Source organism: Gadus chalcogrammus, chromosome 15, assembly GCF_026213295.1.
Source record: "Gadus chalcogrammus isolate NIFS_2021 chromosome 15, NIFS_Gcha_1.0, whole genome shotgun sequence".
Taxonomy (NCBI): Eukaryota; Metazoa; Chordata; class Actinopteri; order Gadiformes; family Gadidae; genus Gadus; species Gadus chalcogrammus.
Window position 1 is genome coordinate 10,676,729 of NC_079426.1, and position 21,107 is coordinate 10,697,835.

A 21,107-nucleotide genomic window follows, 5' to 3' on the forward strand; every position below is an offset into this window, starting at 1 on the left:
CTCTCATGTCTCTTCTCTCTCCTCACCCCTCCCTCCTCACATCCTCCTCTCGATCCTCCTATACGACCGACTGGCTACACCTACTTCCTGTTTGTTTTTCGTTTACCCTTTCTTTCCTTACACTCCATTCTTCCATTTTTCTTTTTGCTTTTGACCGGTTTGACATTTGAGACAGAGTCACTGAACCATGTCCCCTGCCTCCTCCTCTTCCTCCTCCTCCTCCTCCCCTTCCCCATCCTCTTCATCCTCCTCCTCCTCCCTCTCCTCCTCCTCCTTCACCTCCTCCTCCTACTCATCTTCTGCTTCCTCCTACTCCGCCTCGTCTGTCTTCAAGATAAATCTGTCTACTTTTGTGTCTCCTGTCGCTGTTGCTTCACTTCAGAAAAAAATAGAGGAAAAGAAAAGAGATGACATGTAGACTCGATGAGTAATACAAAGTGACGAGGCATCTTCAATTACAGTTGCCATCTCTCTTTGCACCCCCCCTCTCTCTCTTTCTCTCTCTTTCTTTCTCTGTCTCCCTCTCTCTCTCTCTCTCTCTCTCTCTCTCTCTCTCTCTCTCTCTCTCATCTCTCTCTCTCTCTCTCTCTCTCTCTCTCTCTCTCTCTCTCTCTCTCTCTCTCTCTCTCTCTCTCTCTCTCTCTCTCTCTCTTCTCTCCCTCTCTCGTCCCGCTGGCGGGGGACAACAGATGGTTTGTATGTGACACCACAACCAAATCTAAAAACGAGGGGCGGGCGGGTGGGTGGAGGATGAGGAGGGGAGAGGAGAGGGGAGGAGAGGAAGAAGCAGAAGAGTCGCAGGAGTCGTCCAGACTGCAAATTAGTGAGGCCACACAACTGTCAGGTGTTGGCCTCCGCTGACAGTTGTAGCCCATTACGGGAACATTGATGTTTTCACAGTGTGACAAAAAGGAATCCTTTCCCCCCCCCCCTCTCCTCCCCACCACCACCCCCCTCTCGCTCCCCCTCCCTCTCGCTCCCCCTCCCTCTCTCTCCCTCCTCTCCCTCCCCTCCCCTCCCTTCCCTCTCTTACAGAGGAGCTGTCTGTCAGCCGCGGTGCTCAAGTCATAACAAATCACTAGCACTCAGCTGAGGCTGAGCGCTGGGCGCGTCAGTCGAAGATAAATGACCTGCAGGCCTTTGAAGTGCTTTGGCAGTTCAGATGGCTCCGCGGCGCTGACAGAGAAATATACACAACAGCGCAACCAATAATGAGAACATTAAACATTCCTCCTTGTGACGGGCCTGACAGCAGAGCCCAGCATGGCATCAATCATCTTCCCAGGCGTAACCTTGACAATTAGTCTCCTCTGCTGCCTTTAGCTCTCACCTCCTCTTCCCCTCTCTCCCCTCTCTCCCCTCTCCCCTCCGCCTCCCTGTTCCCCGCTCGCTCTCCAGACTTCAATACCCAGGGTGCATCAGCTGCCAAGCTCCAGGGCGGTGAGGTGAGGATGGGATGAGATGGCGGGGGAGGTGTGGGGGGGAGGGGAGGGGGTTACAGTGGAGGGGGAGGAGGGTGGTTGGTGGGCTATAGGGGGATGGACCACAGAAAAATGTGTGTTCCCGTTGTTTTAGTTTCGTCTATTTACATCCAGGTCTGCACGATATGTCTACATACAGGTTCTATCCTGAGCATGAACCAAGTTATCACGTGGAATGAGTAATGGGATCTGAACCAGGAAGTGAAATGCCTAAGATTAACGGTTCCTGTCCGCTTGTCCAATTGTATTTGTTTAAACTGTTGCGCCAAGAATAGCAAACTAGAATATAGTAGCTGTTTGGAAATGTTGAGATATCTATGTTTATTTGGTACTATCTTTTTCTGCTATTCAAGCTTAAGGGAAGCATCTCTATAGGCTAAATGTTTATTACATTTAAAGAAATATTTCTCGAAGTAGAAATGGTAATATAGGACATGCATTGTATTTTTCTGATGCGGGTTTCATTAAATGTTTTCGCAATACAAGATAATTCTATAATTACGCTTGCGAGAAAGAGGGGCTTTTTCCCCCTGTCAGATCATATTTTCTACGATTCAACCTTGCGGTGATCTTAAGAATGAACAGAAGAAAACTCTCAAAACAAAAATCTCAACACGCAATATTTGACAGCGCGCCGTCTCACACGATACTCGCGGCCGTTGAACAACAACGGATATTAGGCAAGGCTGGAAACGATCCCGGCAGCCCACGTCGCCATTCGCGGTTACAGCGCTTCACTCGCTCCTTCCTCCATTAGCTATTCCCATGTAAATCAACACAGACATGCTGACCCCCCAAAATGTTTACCTTCTCCGGTTTCCTCGCTTGTGCCGAGCTCTGTACGGGCAGGGGGGGGGGGGGGCTCCGTTGCACCATCCCCAGCAGCCGACGTGGAAGTACAAGGAGGAATGATTTATGTGGAATGAAGACATTTCCCCTTTGACTAGCACATTTGTGAAAAAAGGTATGTCAGAGATGTGAAGCGCGGGGCACAGGCAACCTTTCAAGAGAGTTTTTTTTTACCCGCTTATTGGAAGAGCAATAAATATCAGGGCGACAGCACCCTTCTCATGGTTACAAAGCCCACCTGAAACTGAGCTGGATAATTAGCAGGCACCCCGAAGATGATGTATGACTTCCATTACCCTTTGGGACTGGGCAGACTAAATGAGGACACCGCTAATTGCAGTGCAAAGCAGTTTTGCATGATGAAAAAAAAAAACACACGGGCTGACCCTCCTCTCCCCCACCCAGCACCCTTTTTTCTCCCCCCCAGCCCGCAGCTCGCGTTCTTTTTTCTCTGCCCAAAAAAGTGCTGCCTGCTGTAGTTGTGGAGGCCGTGATCACCCCCCCCCCTCCTCATCGTGCGCTTTGCCCCGCCCGCCTGAGGCAGGTCACAGGCAGCCAATGAATCAAGCGCTCCTTAAACCAGCCTGACTTATCATCATGCAATATGAAGGCCAGCGTGGCACACTCCACTAGAACTCGTCTCCTCTGGTTAAGCAACACTGGGTTTGTTATTAAACTCCTTGCTACTCTGTCTCTCCTAGTTTTTTCTATCCTGCAAAACCCCTCATTAAGTATTTTTGCTCAATTTAGTTCATTCATATATATATATATATAACAAACTCATCCAGGCGTGGTGAGTATAAAACAAAGGCTTTGTCACATGACCTGCTTTCCCACCAAGAGTTGGGAGAGAAAGATAGAGAGAGAGAGAAGTTAAAGGGGAAAAAAGACAGAACAAGAGGGATGGCGTAGCCTACACGAAAAAAAAATGGAAGAAAGAAGAGATATTATTAGCTGACCATAAAAGCGTTTTCCCGAAAATTGCCTTCTTAGCGGTTCCACTGGTGGAAGCTAATGCTCTAAAATGGCGGGGTTAAGTATGTTGGCACCCATTACCACAGCAACGATGAGGCCCTGGACACCAGCTGACACAACCGGTTCCCACCGCAGGCTCACATTGAGAGACACGGACCTTACGTGAACTGACAGGGAAAGGTGTGTGTCGGGGTGGGGTGGCTGGTCATAGTGGTGATCTGTCTGAATGCTTTGGATTCTCATGTCCCATAAAATATTTTCTTAAGACTAACAGCTAAGAATGAATATGATATGAAGTAGCAATCAGAGTAATAATACATATATGAATAGTGAATATAAAATATATATCACACATATATGTACAAAACATATAATATTAAATATTTAATTTAAAAACGGTAATTGCAATATTTAAAGATAAGATGTAGTTTATTAATAACAGGAAATTGATTACGGTAATTCAAACAAGGGGTTTGCAAAACAAAATCTTTATGGATTTGGTTTTTTGATGGCATTTTGGAACTTGGGTCCCTTGAACATGGATATGGATATTTTTTGAATTATTGAGAAATGATATCCGTGTGCTGCATTTTGATAGACTTCATCTTAAATACGATTTTCTGTGCTAATGGGGCTAAATGGGTGACCTTGTCGACTCATGTGCCAAAGACCGTAAACTACAGGGAAACAGCTCTATCACCACTCATTTCTTCAGCCCTTAACCAAATTTATCCAGTCAAATTCAGTAGAGGAATCCTTCCTCTCCACTCAAAGAAAATGTGCACCAGTTTCACACCAGTTTTCACCTGCTTTTTCCTATGATTTCCTTCAGTATACAAAGCAACACCGGAATCAGACATGTTTGAAATAGTTTTCAGCTGTCAATAAAGTCCCCCCCCCCTCCACAACATACCAACATTAACCCCAAGAAACTTGAGAACAGAGCTATAAAAGAGAATTTCCTACCATTAACGTGATTTATTATTTTATTTTATATTATTCCTCTTTGATTTTAATGCAAAATTCAATCTCGTTCCAACTTCAAATTATATTCTTTACAGCTGTTCTGAATCTCCTTGGGTTTAAAAGAGACGGCAGGAGAGGAAGAAAACTGATTTGGTCTGGGTCAGAGATGCTTGTTGCGTGAACGAGGAGGATATGGAATGGCCGGCCCCCTGGCTATAGCCCCTCTTGTTTATCTCAAGGTGAGAATTGTTTTTATTCTCACAATTCTCACAACATCTCCTGGCTTGGCCACGCAACTCCGAGGGACACATATCAAGAGGAAAACAATGATTCCAACTGAGACAAACACTCCTTTTCTCCCTCGGTTTCCCCCTCTCCCTCCCCTTCCTCTGCCCTCTCTCTCGCTCCCCCCCTGTCCCTCTCTTTTTCTCCCTCCCGCGCTCTCTCTGTACGGGTTCTTTCTGTGTTTGTAGGTGTGTTTATGTACGTGTGTAACACAGAAAATATAAACGTTTAAATCATGATCCAACATTTAATGTTAATATATCAAACCATGTTAAGACTATAGTATAATAAATATAGTATAACGTATTATAAAGTATCGCTTGAGAACTTAAGAAAGAAGCGTCCATTTTGTTTGTTTGCCATTTTCGACGTGATGGTTTTGAAAACCAAAATGTAGTAAAAGTAATAACTACAATATAATTTTTTTGGCACCTTACTCCACCTCATGGCAAGAGGTTAGTAAGGTTGCCATTAATACATATACATTTTAAATAAATCACCATGTGTAAGTTACATATGAGCACTGCCCTTATGACCACTGAGCCATAGAAGATGGCTTTTAAATAATGGTTGCTACAGCTATAAGAAAAAGGCAACGCCACCATTTTTTAACTAACCCTCAAAGACATAACCGCTGTTCCTCGTCAATCGTTACTATTTTCTTCCTAATTGGCCGCACCAAACATTTCAAACAATTCCTGCATTCAGAAAATTGTTGACGTTTTCCATCAACAGTTTCATTTGTCCGATGTGTATCTTAACTGATGTATTATTACAACAAAGTTTCCATGTATTGTTTTTGGCAATAAGGAAATAACAGGAATCAATGAATTATGGGAAAGCACACCCTCTGTTCCAGCCAAATGTATTATGTAATGAAGTAAAAATGAAACTGTATCTGAATCTAACTTTGTTGTTTGTATTTTCCATAAACTCTGGCCCTTGCCAGAGTTTATGCCAAATCGTGGGCTTTTGAATGAATCCCGACAGGCGCCAATGAGTCCCGCTAAAGCACGAATCGATAACAAATACCCGCCCGAAATTATGAATAATGACCGAGCCATAATAAATGGAACATTAGCCCAACTCAACAGGCCTTTCATAAAACAAACACACACACGTTCATTTCACAGTGCTAATAAATTTAGCAGAAAAAATCCTTCCCCTCGACCAAAAAAATCCAGCAGTCCATCTGTTTCGAATAATTGTTAATTTCCGTTTCTGTCCGGCCCCTATTAGGTTCTCCTCAGAGATATTCACACATTTTCTTTAATTTACCTCCCTTCCATCTGTATCCAATTACCTCTGTCCCCGTTTGGTGCTGGTGTCTGGACTCTCCCGGGCACTTTGTGAAATACCCCCACCTGTAGGACTACCTCAAGCTAACTGTGTGCTTGTTTTATTATCTGCGAGAGGCACGGCTCTCGTTCCCCGGGTGCCCTGGGTTTATGTTTGTGGACCTCTGGTTCTGATGGGTCTTCTGGCTCACGCTTGCAACACCTGCCTGCCCTTCCCTCCACTGCCCGGCCCCCTACCCCCAACTACCCACCACCATCCCCTCACATCCCGTTCTCTGTCTGCCTTCCAAGCTAATCCATTAGCTGGCTAAACGGTCCTAGCAGATGTTCCCAGGCTGTAGTGAAGGAATCTGGGCTTATCCTTGTGATGGCCTTCCCCTTCCTCCATGGCGGGGGGTTTGAAACGCTGGGCAGAGAGAGAGCGACAACAACCTGTTTGATTTCATCTAGCGGTAAATCATCGTCTTTAGGTCATCCAGGCTCCTGCGTGCCATCGCTATCGGTTGCCTTGGTTCCAATAATGATCTTCATAAGATGTTCTTAACTGTTGAACGGGGTAGCTAAAGTGGAGGGAGACAGTCAACCCTGCCCTCTATATGGGGTCATCGGGGCAGCTATCTTTCTTTTAAAAAAGTGTTTAGGGAAGAGGGCTTTCTAAAGTCATGCCATGTTTCCATGTACTTAATAATATGTCTGTAACTCTATTCATTATGTGGTCACCTGTTTTGTGAATTCATAGACACTGTCAGCGCCTTGGACCAACGTTTTATTTCACCTAGGCCTGGATTGTTACAGGAATGGAGAAAAGAAGAACAAATAAATCAAGAATGGAAATCCAGTCTATGCATAAAGCGTTAAGTACACTATTAAGATCTAAATAATTTATCCTTGCATAAACACAGTTGCCTGGAGAAGCCGTTATTTACATAAAAGTACAGTACGCTAGAAACATACAGTACACTGCCTGCCCATAACAATAAAAATGGCCTAAATCAAACTTAAAGTGACGGGTTCCAGTTGCACGCACTTAAATTTCATTGGTGCGTTCCTCGCTCTCTTTATAAGTGCAAAAAGGTGGTTGGCCTATAAAAACACTGGCCTATAAATCAAGCAATCACATCCAAAAATAAGCCGTGGTTCTGTCATTTTAACAACGCCACTTTGGCAGACTGTACCGCAAAACGTGACAACCTAGCAAGGGCTGATATTAAAACAGGCAGACCTTTTTTTGAGGCCAACACAAACCCTTTGGAAAAACACGCTTTTATGACCGAAGCGGATCATGTGGCGCTTTTGATTGATAAGTGTATTTTATGATCGCTTTAGAAGAACCAGGGTATTTGAGCGACCAATCCTTTCGGAATGGAACATGCAGCATAATTTACACCCCCCCCCTTCCCCCCCCTACCCCCCCCCCCCCCGTCCCCCCCCCCGTCCCCCCCTCTAAACACACTGGGCACACTAAAGAGGACACGCTCAACGTTGGGGGCATCTGGGGGTTGAAGCAAGGATTGAATGACATTTTGGTTAAAAGAGCGGTAATTTACGTTTCTCCCATGCCTGATATTAATACCCAGCTGGCTCGAGCTGTGCCACGGACGCAGCTCTGAAAGGCCAAGCAGGACACAGAGTCATGGGCGATTCAATAAATCCGCCATGCAGGAATGCCCTGCGTAACAGAATGTTGGAAGAAGAGATGTGTGTGTGTGCGTGTGTATGTGTGTGTGCGTGTGTTTGAGGAACGTATGTCCGAGCACTATCAATAGATTATACTACAAATCTGCGTGACTGTGTGGTTATTCAAACGGCATTCTCCACTCCTGTCCTTGCTTTACATTGTCACAAACTTCCCGTTGGTGTTAACAGGAGACGCTGCACTCTGGTAGATACAGTGCATGGCCGAGTCGTGCTCTCTTTTGTTTGGGGACACAAAACAAAGCTCAAAGGTTGAACGGTGAGGAATGGTTTCGTACCACCATCCTCTCCGCCCACCTTAAATCACCTCTTTCGCCATTCAGACCCCATGAAACAGTGAGAAGAGGAAAGGACCTGCTGATCTACAAATACAAAAGGCTCAGGAGTGTATTTCTGTTCTTTTTCATCCGTTTATTTATCTTTGTATGTGTTTCTTTCACTCATCTATATTTCATTCATCGATAAAAGTAACACCACTTAACTCACGAACTCAAAGTACCACATCACACCGTTGAATGTTTAGTTAGTACGGATTTCATAATGGCAGTGAACGGTTATCTGCGGGCGGGAGGAGACGATGTGTGACGAGTATCTCTAAAAGGTCGCAATAAACAGACCTGGTGCGCTTTTTGAGAATTGAGTGGGCCTAGGAAGTGGCGAGGAGACACTTGCAGGTATATGACTGGCCAGCACCATTGACAGCTTGATGACTTTGTGAAACTCAAGAAAGGCCAAGCTGGTTTGTTTTCGAGCAGGTCATGAAGTGCACCGGGCTGTCCCTCAAGACACCCTCGCTGTTAATCCACCGGGACTTTGATCTCATATTTTTGGTGGAAATCTAGAGTTAGCCTCATCGTGTGTTTGTGTACCTGTGTGTGTGTGTGTGTGTGTGTGTGTGTGTGTGTGTGTGTGTGTGTGTGTGTGTGTGTGTGTGTGTGTGTGTGTGTGTGTGTATCTGCGTGTATTTAGCTGTGTGTGTGGTTGTGTTTGTCTCTGTATTTAGCTGTGTGTTTACATTGGTATCCATGCATCTGTGTGTGAGTGTGTGTGTGTGTGTGTGTGTGTGTGTGTGTGTGTGTGTGTATGTGTGTGTGTGTGTGTGTGTGTGTGTGTGTGTGTGTGTGTGTGTGCGTGTGTGTGTATGTGTGTGCGTGTGTGCGTGTGTGTCTATCCATGAGTGTCAATTTGAGTGTGACTGTGTGTGCATACATCTATTTCTCTTTTCTATCCGTGTATTTATCTGTGTGTGTCCAACTGCATGTATGTATCTCTGTGCGTCTATCAGTGTGTATGTATCTGTGTGTGTGTGTGTGTGTGTGAGTGTGGGCTGCGCCTGAGTGGTCAGGGGTCCTACTAAGGCGTAGATGTGTGAACCCCCATGAAGGGAAATGGATGTCAGGACACAGGGTCACATGATACACAGCCCACACATGGCACATGGTGTCAGGGTGTTCTCGCATTTCCTCTCTCAGCGGGAGCCGCCATGGAGAGCGCTGGCCTGATCCTGGTTCCCCTACTACTGTAATTGCCACTTCGGTGTTGGGAGATAATTCATCCAAGAGGGGTTGAGATCTTGATGAGAGACGAGCTAATATCTTGTAAGCTGGCCTCGGACCTGGGCACCCGCTGCTTCGACATGATAACTTGATAACGTTCACCGCCTTCGCAATCTGTTGGTTATCTCACGCTATCTTATGCCATCAATGATTCCCCAAACACAAGAGACAATTTATGTGTTTGCAATAAAAAGAAAAGCGGAACAGTCTTTTCGTGGTATTATTTGGAACGAGTGCGGATTCTAGTATCTAGTCACTTAGCAGACGCCGGGCCCTTGAGCAACTTGAGGCATTGGAAATCCATGTTTGACTGCAGACATTGGGGTTTGAACCCAAAACCATCCGTGGACACTGCAATGCCCACAACAAATGTAAAAAGATGAGATCTAAATCGTGATTTGACTCATGTGGTTTCGAAACCAAACGAAGGCGCCATGATTTTGCACACCATTTTGGTTGAACCTATGGAATGGATCTATGGAACCGTAGACGCAGAACTGAGGAGGGGTCGTGGGGGGGAAACCTCCTCACCCTGAACCCCAGGAGGTGTTTCCAGCCAAGGCCCAGTGGTGCTAATCCACTGTCCCCACATTCCTCCATGGTTCACAGGAGACTTGTCAGCTCCCCGGGGGCATGGATAGCTGCCTGTCAGAGCCACTTCAGGGCGGATGGATGGAGGGCTTGTTCCAGCACCACCACATTGCTGTCTCCCCTTCTACAGGGGGGTTAGCTTACAGTGGAAAATGCTAATCGTGCCATGTCGTCCTACCCTGGCCCTTGTCCCCCTTGTCTCAACCCCCCCACCCACCCGACCCCTACGTCCATCATGGAGCTAGTTAAGGGGACTTTGGAGCGGAGGACCTTGAGGTGACTGATGTCCAGGGGGTTGATTGTTTTGACTGGGGTATGCCTCCCGTGATTGAGTTTGTGGTTGTTTTCGAAATATGCCGTGCATGCCAAGACGCCACTCAGGAAAGATATTATGTTGAAATGTCTTGCATTGTCTTTGTAATGTTTTTACTGGATCGGAAATTGGGTATACAGATAAATATACCCACCAAAGTTTGGTCAGAGACAAACCGTTCTTTATTTTTGTTTTATCAAGGCAGCTTAAGAGTTGTATGCTTTCAAGCCAAAACGATAAAGTTATAATATTCAGTATCCAATTTCAACGTTGTAAAACAAAAGACTAAATAAAAACCAAACATGTAGTCTGTTAACTTTTTATGTGTCTGTTTGTTCTGGGTATGATTTATGACCGGGCGGTTCTGCCGGCGTAACACGTTGATCTCTTATCTTAAATATCAGTCAAAATAGCACCCGGTAAGCACCAGTTGACGTGGGCATTGAGAGACACCAGGGGCTTGGTTGTCCCTGGGGGTTGGGGGTTGGTGGGGGGGGGGTCGGAGGTCCGGTTTCAGCACTGGAAGATTTGGGGGCTGCCAACCTGACAGCTCCACCTGCCCGGTGGCTCTGTGGGCCAGCTGGCCCCCAGGATGATTAACGGCTAGTGTAAACTTACTCAGCAGGCTCTCGGACACATTTGTGCATTCGCTCACACGTACCGAGTGTTATGTGATGCTAAAAGCTATTAGTGAACAGGGCGGCCGGGCAGCAGGCAGAAATGACATCCATAAATGTTTAGTAGAGGTGCCCTGTGCAGTTATCACTTTTCAAAAGAGTCCCTCGTTTTTTTAAAAGAGAGCTCTTTTTACGGCAGGACCTTGATGCTAGAGATCAATATGGAGAGATTTATACCCTGTAGCATGTGGGGCATTAACCCCTAAAATCTGAATCCTATACCGGCCTTGGGCACTCACACACCTCCCACCCTACCCATGGTTCCTCCATAAAAAGAAAATGACATCATAAAGTGAAAACATGGAGTTGATATGGGACTCCTCTGGCCTAATTCTCCAGAGCTCATTGATATCTTTGATTTGCCTTTTTCAAGGCCTGAGCTCTATGAAGAAGCTTTGGTATGGATCTTAAAAATCGGCAAGGTTTTTTTACGAGAATAGTTCCGCAATTAATAAATCGGTTAACAAAGAATAAAATATAATGAAGAAAAGCTAACATTTCATGTTGTCATGTTCAGTGGATCATAGTAGCGGTTAGCTCAACCTTTACCTGAATTTGGCAGATTTGGACATATATTTGGGAATATCTAAATTGAAACTAAAATCAGAAATCACTCTTTGCTTTGTATTCTGTAGGCGTATGTTCCTTGGGGAAATGTGTGTGGGTGGACAAGATGGATGTTTTTTTGGGGGTTTGCATAAGGCATTGCTAATTCCTGTGGCACAGATGGATTTGAGTGTTTGTACATGGAGCCTTAGTTTCCACAGGGCCATTATTTCCTCGCTAATGACCTGCTAAAACCATTGTGGCTAATGTATGGGGTCTTGCCTCTCAACGACCAATAAAATGAAACGCTTCACAAGGGTTCCAAAGGCACATTATCGCCACCAATGTGAGTTCATTCTACAACACAATCCTAGTTTGAAATGCAAATTTAACTGCGGCCCCCTTTATTTTTCAACCAAGTCATAAGTTATATATTGACAAGAAAAGCCTCAATGCAGGAGCTAGTTAACATTCTAAATGGAGTCTTTTGCAAACAGAAGGATTTTGTCACCATTTCGACAAAAGGGCCGCGGGCCAACAGTCCAGCTCCCAATTCATTTCTACACACTATTTATATCAGTCCTCCATGTAAGTGCAACATTTCCTAATTACATTCATCACCAAAGCCTCCTACTTAAGTTCTCCCAGTATATTCATTATCCCGCTAACCAGGTCTAAATTATTAAACCTTTAGCAATATGGCCTCTGAAAAGAGATGTTTATTTCCCCCACAGAGACTCCATGCTATACATTAGCAGTACAAATTAAGTAATACTTTACCTAGGCCTGTTGTTGCCTTCAATAGCTCCCCCTCACTGAGATCTATCCCCGCAGTCCGAGGGCTGGTGGGGGTCTCAGGGGGATGGGCTGTAGTTCACCCTAATGAAAGAGTGTGGCTGGTAATGGTTTAAATGATACATTTGTGCCACAGTCTAAGACAAAACGCGAGTGAGAAAATCGGGCGAAAACAGCATAATTCACCGTCCCAGTGGGGCATGATATCATCGGACACCGTGTGGTGAGACTTCTTAAAGGCATCGGCCACAATTAATTGTTGTAATACTTGGATGACATATGTGGGTCGGTAATAGAAATGGGCAATGTATGGTAAAGTCTATCAGACTTAAAGGTTAATTACAATATCTACAGTGGTCCTACCCTTTTATGTGGAAATTGGTTGTTATTAATCAACTTAGAGCGCCTTGCAACAGTGTATGTTGGGGACTACAGTAATGGACTGAAAGCGTGCAAGCTCTGTCTTTAAAGGACACTTAAGTGTCCCTTTTATGTGGAAATTATTGGGCCGCAATTGTCAATGAATACATTAGCTAACAGAACGCAATTACATAAATAAATCCTATCCGATTTTATAGGAAGAAAGAAGATTATAGAAGGAGAGAGTGATTGGCATAATTAACCAAAACATTACAGCTGTCACTCAAAAGTAGCCAGGTGTTTTCAATGAAAGGAATTTAAATCCACTTTAATGACAACCTGAACAATAACCTTTCCAGTGTCGAAAGTAGCCTTCATATAAATAGTGCACAATAGCTAATGCTTTTTCTCAAAGCGAAGGCAATTACATTAACAAACTAAATGTGAGGGCTGGAAGGAAGGGAAGAGTAAAACATGGAGGTGGTGGTGGTCGTGGTGGTAGTGTTGGTGGGTGGGTGGGGGGGGGGGTCTTTACAAAGCGAAAGTGACTGATGATACACCGAGGGAAGACGTACACAAAGGTAACAATTGTCATGGAAGGCAGGCTTGGTATTTACCAGAGAGAGAAAAGGTCCGGGTACCCTCGTGCCCTTATGTCTGGGGCCCGCCGAATAAATCCCCCACTGATCGCTAATTGCGTGATTCTTCTTGTCTGCATCAACTTGAGCCGGACAGGTTATTTCAGCTTGTTATCGGGAACTCATTTATCCCCGTTGAATTATTACTGCGCCAGGGCCTCTGGTGAAACACAAACACTAGTGAATCTTATGGAGTTATGGGGAGGCCTCTCCTCATTAGATGGCCAATCGACTGGCGGAGCGGAGGGTCCAATAGCGGGCCTTTTATTGAGTGCTAAGGAGACACGGAATGACATTTACATCTCGTGCTTCTTCATGACTGGCTGAGGGGGAAATGGCCGCTATAGATTCCCCTTGCTCTGAAAGGCCGCCGCGTGGCCGATCAGGCGCAGAAAGACTAGTTCTCAGAGTGATTCTTCACAGATGTGCGGGCACCGCGGTTTTTGTACGTCTGGGAAACAAATACACAGGCCAGAAAATAGTGACACCATGATTACGTTCATCCAATGTGTCATTTTGTAGCGATTCCGCGACGACGACAATCGCTGTTGCCTAAGAAAAAGCAACACACTCTCTCTCTCTCTCTCTGTCTCTCTCTCTCTCTGTCTCTCTCTCTCTCTCTCTCTCTCTCTCTCTCTCTCTCTCTCTCTCTCTCTCTCTCTCTCTCTCTCTCTCTCTCTCTCTCTCTCTCTCTCAGCACAAAATATGTAAACAAGGCAAGTCATCGCATCTCATCTCAGGCAATATTGACTTATTGAGCAGAAGCAGAAGGTGGCCCCATTGTGCATGAAGCACCATCAACCTCTCCCCCTCTCCCCCCCACACATCCGACAAAAACACAATAGGCCCCTACTTCTTAGGTTCTCTTTTCATTCAGTGGCAATTACAATCCACACCTGGCAGACAGAGAACACATCCCGGTGCCTTAACAACGTCGCAGAGGAACTCTCTCTTCCAAACTACCCTCCCAAATTGGCTCCGCAGCCGCAACCCAATTAGAGTTGAAATATGGTAACCGTAGCAGCCATTATGGAGCCGTGGAGAGATGGCGGAGTGGAGAGCGTTGAAGGTTAGCAGGGTGTAGGCCTTGTGAAGTGATACGTTATGTTGACTAGTGCTTACACAGCAGAAAAAACGGGGAGCTTCACCAGGAAGTGGTGGGGAGAGGGGGGAGAGGAGGGAGAGATGCAATTGGGGAGGCAAAGGGTGGACAAATAAATGCTCCTGGACAGATCTCCTGAGAACATGTATTAAGGTGTCTGAGGAAGAGAGATTGCTGATTCGGCCTGGGGAGTTGACTACCGTATGGTAACTGTTTGTTTGTCGTTGTGGAGTGCCGGTGATGGCATTACTGCATATTTCCCATGCATTATTAAAATGGTTGTTTAACATGTTGTTTAGTCATCTAAATTGCATGTAAACAAACACCAGTTCGGCGGCTTTTGCTCCATTTGTACACGTTTTGTGTGCACGGCTATTTGCGATGTTTTGCAGTGATTTAGTGTGCCCAGATGTACAAGCTGTTACTTTTAGCTTCAAAGGCTACATACATTTAGTATTTAACACAACAGTATTTAAAGAACTAGATAATAAAGTATTCATGAGACAAGGCTTCACCATGGGACAATAACGTTTTTGAATTATTTCTGATTTCTTATTAAATCCTAAACAAAATGTACGGAAAAATAAGTGAGCATGGTGGTGATAAGGGCACTCAGTGCTTCCGTCTGTAACACAAAGAGAAAGTGAAATAGTGTTTTCTTGTACCACTCATCATCGCAATGTTGGCAGATTTCGACAGAGCTATCGGAAACCGACCCCACCTCCCCACCCTCCTCCCCTTTTCATCAGGCTGCACGTCTGCAGTCTACATGTGTTCTTGACACTCGGGGTAAGTAATGTTCCCCGTGCCAGCAAAGGATTTTGATTTGATACAAGCATTCAAACCTGTCTGCCGTGAGCTATGGCTATCTGTCCCCCTGCACCAGAATTGATTCCCTCTGGGCCTTAAATGCAGAGCATGCAATGCAACCCAAGGACGTCCCCACCCCCCTCCGCCCCCCCTCCTACCCAACTCGCTCCACTCCCTCCACCCCCACCCCTGTCTGGCCCCATAATGACAATCGTCTTTAAGGAATAATAGCCTCACTGTCGCTCTTTGAAAAAGTTACCAAGTTACTGCATGCAATAATGAATTCCCGGTCGATGACACATTGATAGATTCCCATTCTTCAGATGGGACACCGTAGCCACACTTTAATTGACAAGAAATGAAATTGGGTGGTGGTATGGTTGGGGAGAGAGAGAGAGAGAGAGAGAGAGAGAGAGAGAGAGAGAGAGAGAGAGAGAGAGAGAGAGAGAGAGAGAGAGAGAGAGAGAGAGAGAGAGAGAGAGCGAGAGAGAGAGAGAGAGAGAGAGAGAGAGAGAGAGAGAGAGAGAGAGAGAAGCAGGAAGGAGAGAGGCAGGGAAGAGGCAGGGAGGAAATAAGCGAGGGGGGGACTAAATTCTGTGTGATCAGCAAGGTTTCAAACAATCATTGGGGAAGTGAAGTCCCCGCCATATCTATAAGTCATCATGTTTTATAGACCATTAGCATCTGCAGAGAAGGGCCCGCATGGAGCGGCCCCGCTTTTTGTCGGAATTAAAATGTCAGAGAAGAAGAAATAGAACAAAACAGGGAATCCGCAATTAATTACCTGGCCATAAAAATTCAATAATCTGGCAGTGGTAGTGTTTTCGGCACTGCAGATCCCCTGATCACGGGCAAGCGGAATAGAGCGCATTCATCTCGCCAATTAGATTTCTAATCTCGAAGTGTGGAAGTACATAGCAGAGAGAGAGAGAGGAGAAAAGGAGGAGGAAGCATTTCAGCATCAGCCAGATTGTATACACCTCGTATTTTCCTATCCGAGCCGCATTGGTATGAGCAAATCCCTGCATCCCAAATAGCCAAAAAGACAACGTAAAACAATCTAAATATGCAATCCAATCAGTGAACAGGCAACTTTTCCTCTTCGTTCCTAGGTCTTTCTAGATGGCTTAAAACGTGGCTATCTGAAATTAAATCACATTACAGAGCATGGATCACATGGCGGTCGATCGTTGGTTGTCAATACTGAATTTATAACATTAGCCCGGGGTCATCACGGCTAGTGATTTTCAGAATAATACATTACCTGGGGATTCACCCTGTAGAGATGCAGCGATTTAATTATCATTAATATATAGGAGGGGATACTATGTAATGTAGCTTTCATTGAATTCTTCCCAGGAAGGAAACTGCTGCTGATGGGGTTGCGCCAGCATCCCAATAGAGAGAAGAGGCAAGCAGGCTTGAAAAAGAGGCGATTCATTGGGTTGATTGCTGTTTTGCACATATTACCACGCTTACCAGATGAAACACGGGCCTCTGGTACTTAATGGGAAAATGCTGACTGTGAATTACAGCACTTGCGAGATTAATGGAGTGAGAATCTCCAGAATCTCAGAGATGATGTTTACATTTGTCAAATCAGTACTCAATCAAAGAAAACACTACTTATCTTGATTAGATGACTCATTTGTACATGGTAATAACAATGTTATTTGTTATGGAAAGCAGAGTAAATCCCTGTAAGTCTCCTTGGTAAAATGTACTCAATGGATAAATAACAAATAGTACAATAGGAAAGCAACTTTAATCACCAAAACCTTATTTTCCCCCCACAAACTTTAAAGATTTCACCCTCTGAAATTGCTAACCTGCGACCGGACAAAAAGGCAGGCAGGTTCAAAATAAAAAGGCAGCACCCCAAGATTATATAAAGGGCGAGGAGGAAGAGTCGAGGAAGAGTGGTTTTAATTTAAGGAATGCAGTGCTCTATATTTTACACCGCCGCTGTTGTCCCCCATTATCTTGGTAAACATCCTGGGTACTAATGTGATGTATCGTCGGGCGGGCGGCAGCCTCATCCTGCTCGGCGGCGTGATTGATGAACGACGGCGAGATGAAACGGGGACAGGGAGATTTATGGCGCACCGGCACATAGAATATGCATGACTATCTGTGGCACGCTGAAGGCTGCTCTCCCTGCCGCTGATATGCTGAAGGAGAGGTCTACTAAATGAAATGTCGAGGGAGGGTAAATCTCAGTACATGAAAACCCCCCCCCCAACTCCACCACCGCCGCCAGCACCACCACCGCCACCACCACCACCGCCACCACCACCGCCAGCACCACCGCCAGCACCACCACCACCACCACCACCACCACCCACCTTCTCCCATGCTGATGGGTGTGTGGTGTGTAGCTTGCAAGCGTGGAGGAAGTATTTTGACTTAAAATACATGAATTTATTCGGGATCCCTAAAAGATGTAATTTATAACTCCGGCAACATACGTGCTAACAGTGTACACTTTGTCGTGTTCCACATAAGCACACAGCGATGGGACCTGGGCCTGCGTGAGTGTGGCAATCGATCCCGTGCAGGTACTTTCTTTGGTTTATTCTACCTCTCTACGTCTTCTGCTGTCAAAATAACGCTGGCCTCTTCCGTTTCATGCGGTTTATAGCGAGCGCTCCACTACGTCTTTTTCCGCACACTGATCAAGGTTTAAAAAGGTGCGACAGTAATTCTCAGGAGCCGAGTGCGGCAGTTTGTCTTGGGCTGTACAGTAATTCTGTCTCGCGTCTGATTTAGTTATAATACTCATTGGCATCTCGGAGTGCTTTGAGCAGTCAGCTCCTGACTGATCGATAGGACGTCATCGTAAATCCCTCCCTCCGCCCCGAAACCCCCGGCGGCTTTTATTGATCCTCCAAGGAGCATTTGGCCTGCCTATATGCATATGTCACCCTTCTCAGCCACCCGCACTAAGTACAACACATATTTACCAACAAAGGGCGTTATGCTATGCAGATCAGGGGGCCATATTGTTATCCGCTTTAGTGAATTACTACTGTGCCAGTGTGACTTCTATAGCACCCCAGAGAGCGTTTGGTTCTCTATACCCCGTCAAATAATATATATATATATATATATATATATATATATATATGCATTCACACAGAGGTCATAAATAACGGTAATGCACCGAGGACAGATCGGTCCCGGGTAAATGTTTATCTACTCCACACTTGATCTGACTGCTTGCTTGCTTATCTATTTATTAATTGTCTACCTCTCAGGCTCTAAAGAGGCCGCCGTCACGGTGGACTAAACAGTGCACGGTAGCTTGCAGCAGAGTCTAAGCCAACAGGCCACTATTGTTGACTATTTGCTTGTCAAATCAATGCGCAGACACAGTGAATATTAAGGAGCACTTTAGGGCATCCTTCTCAGGACGCCTACAGGTAGACTTTGGAGGTCAGGGTTTGAAACCCTAGCACCTTTCAGCTTGGAGTCAAACACCCTAACCTACTAGGACCATTCTTTTGAGCTAAAGTTAGATATTGCGTTTAGCTAGCCAAAATAAGGATAACGGACACCATATCAGCTACCATGATATTCTGCCCATTCATCACCTGGCACACCTAACCGTCCGTGAAGAGGCGGGATCCCTCTTCTGTATTCCTTCTCAAGGTTCGTCGCCTTGGACTTACCCCAGGGGGCTTAGGGGTGGAGGGGGTTCGTATACGTGCTCTGCGAAGCCCTTTGACGCTGGAACTGTGATTAAGGGCTCTGTAAATACAACTGAGGTAACTTGACCATAGGAGTAGTACACATCTATATCCAATACCCAATGGTCGGTACGAGGAGCGTATTCACCCCGTGAGTGAACCCCCGCTCCCCCTTGGGTCATCCGTGCCCTACACTGGAGGACTAGGACGGGCGGAGCCGACGCAACCCAACCAGTCCCTCCAAGACATGACTCACTCCGTGAGCATGTGACGGTGGCACGTGTCCAGGCAGCATCTGCAAGGTGGAACAATGAGGAGACTTGTCATGTCATAATTGTAATTCAATAAAGATCTCACATGGTGTCAGCCGTGGAGGTGGGGCAGGTGGTGGTGGTGGGGGGGGGGGGGGGTGAACTGACAGCAAGAGGGGGCTAGGGAGCTCACTGCGATGGTTAATGCAATTGTTCTGGTCAGTCAGTGCCTGTCACAAATCAAGCTGAAAGTTAGGTGACAGGTATAGGAGACCTAGCGGCTACGTCCTAAATTCTGGAGAGAGGCCAAGTCGTGGGCCTTTTGTGCTGAGTAGGTTGGAGAGGAAGCCACGCGATTTGCCGACCAATCAGAGTGGTTGTTTGATTTAGGCGAATTCTAGGAGTTTGTACAAATGCATGAATTCAACTGTACGGAATATGGAAAGCAGTACTTCCTTATCAACTGTCGGTTAGGTTAGGATTTACTGTTTTTAATTCCAGCCAATTTTACCTTTAGCCTCTCAGGAGAAAAAACAACAACAAAATGGTAGACTTTGGGGAATGAAATCGCCTGTCCTTCACTGACACCGCCATCATCAGCACCACTCCTCCCTAACTCATTCCTCTCTCTGTTCTTATGTTGATGTATGGGGTGTTGTGTGACAGGGGGGGGCGGAAAAACCTCCAGAAAAACCTCTGGACATGCCAAAATACGTTTACAAGGGCTGCTCTAATCAGCCCGGCTGCCAGAGGCTCATAAATTGCCCTTTGCTGCCGTGTCTCCAGCTAATGAAAGACTGCTAAACCATGAGTGCTCATAGCTTTGCAGTGCAGTGGAAGTTGGGATGTATACATGGCCATGCTCCCGGGGCTGGAGTCCTCTTTAAAAGCTCTGTGGATGAGAGTAACAAACATTGATGGCCGTTGTGTCAATCTAACCGCCGCGTTAATTTATGCCTGTTTAAATGCATCTCGGTTTTATGTCGGCAAATGTTTATGAATACCTTTAAATTGTGTGCAATAAATCTCTTCAGAATTAACTATGCAGCGTCGCTGTGTGTGCGTGTGCGTGTGCGTGTGTGTGTGTGTGTGTGTGTGTGTGTGTGTATGTGTAGGCCTTACCGTACATACAGTGTACAGGCCCCTGATTGGTTAGCGTCATAGGGACAGGAAAGCTGTCGGGACAGACGTTGTTTACGATAATTACAGAGTGGAGAGTTGATGATCTCGCCGTGTTGAGTTCTTAAAATAATTTGAGATGATTCAGGATGTAAGTGTCACTATTTCACTGTCACCACCTGGAAACAGGAGTGTGTGCGTGGGGGGGGGAGGGGGAGTTGTTTTGTCCTTCTTCCTCTTCGGTTTTTTTTAAATCCCAGACGTAACCTTCAACGTCCTCTGTTCGACAGGAAATGCAGTTTATCAACTGGGTGGGTTGGGGGGGGGGGGGGGGTCTGACAACGGTGAAGGTGATGTATGCATTTCTGCGCCTCCCCAGATAACTCAAGTAGCATGAAGCCCTGATAGAACACGGTTCCTTCTTTCCCCCCGCGACAAAAAAATAAGGAGGCTGATGGAATAAAACCCTTCCTGAAGTATGTGTCCTGAAATCCTGAGATGCCTTGGGAGAAGGCTTCTTCAAACGACATTTTCAGAATACGATAAAGTCACTTGCCGCGTCTCGTAAAGAGATAAAAACACAGCCTTCACCTTGAGAATGTGCATGTCTTCCTCTGAGGAGCGTTTTCTGTAAAAGAGAAAAAAAGTCTACGCTTTTATTTTGTAAGTGAACGGAGGGAAGCATGTGTGCGAGGCCTCCCTGTGCTCTAAGAGCGCGTGCAGGCATGTGTTTGAAAATTGTTTATTAAGTGTTGTTGGAGAGCTAGCTGTGAGAACACATGCTCGGGGTCAACATGTGGTTCCTGTGTGTAAGGATGAGCACATGGTAAATGTATGTTGTGTGTGTTACGCCACAAAGCAAACATAGCTCCTATTCATTAACACTACTCAGAACTTCTTCATAGGATGGTAAGTTTAATAGAAAAATGTGTATTTAATATATCCTTTTTTTTGTTCTTAGCATCTGATAAACAGGAAGTTGTCCATTCATGGACTTTATCTGCCTTCACTTCCTGCCATCTTGGGCCACCTCTGGTAAAATGCCCACAGAGTGAAACTCTCCTCAGCATTGTTAGGCTGTAACTTGTGTCCATGACACCCAGAATAAGCT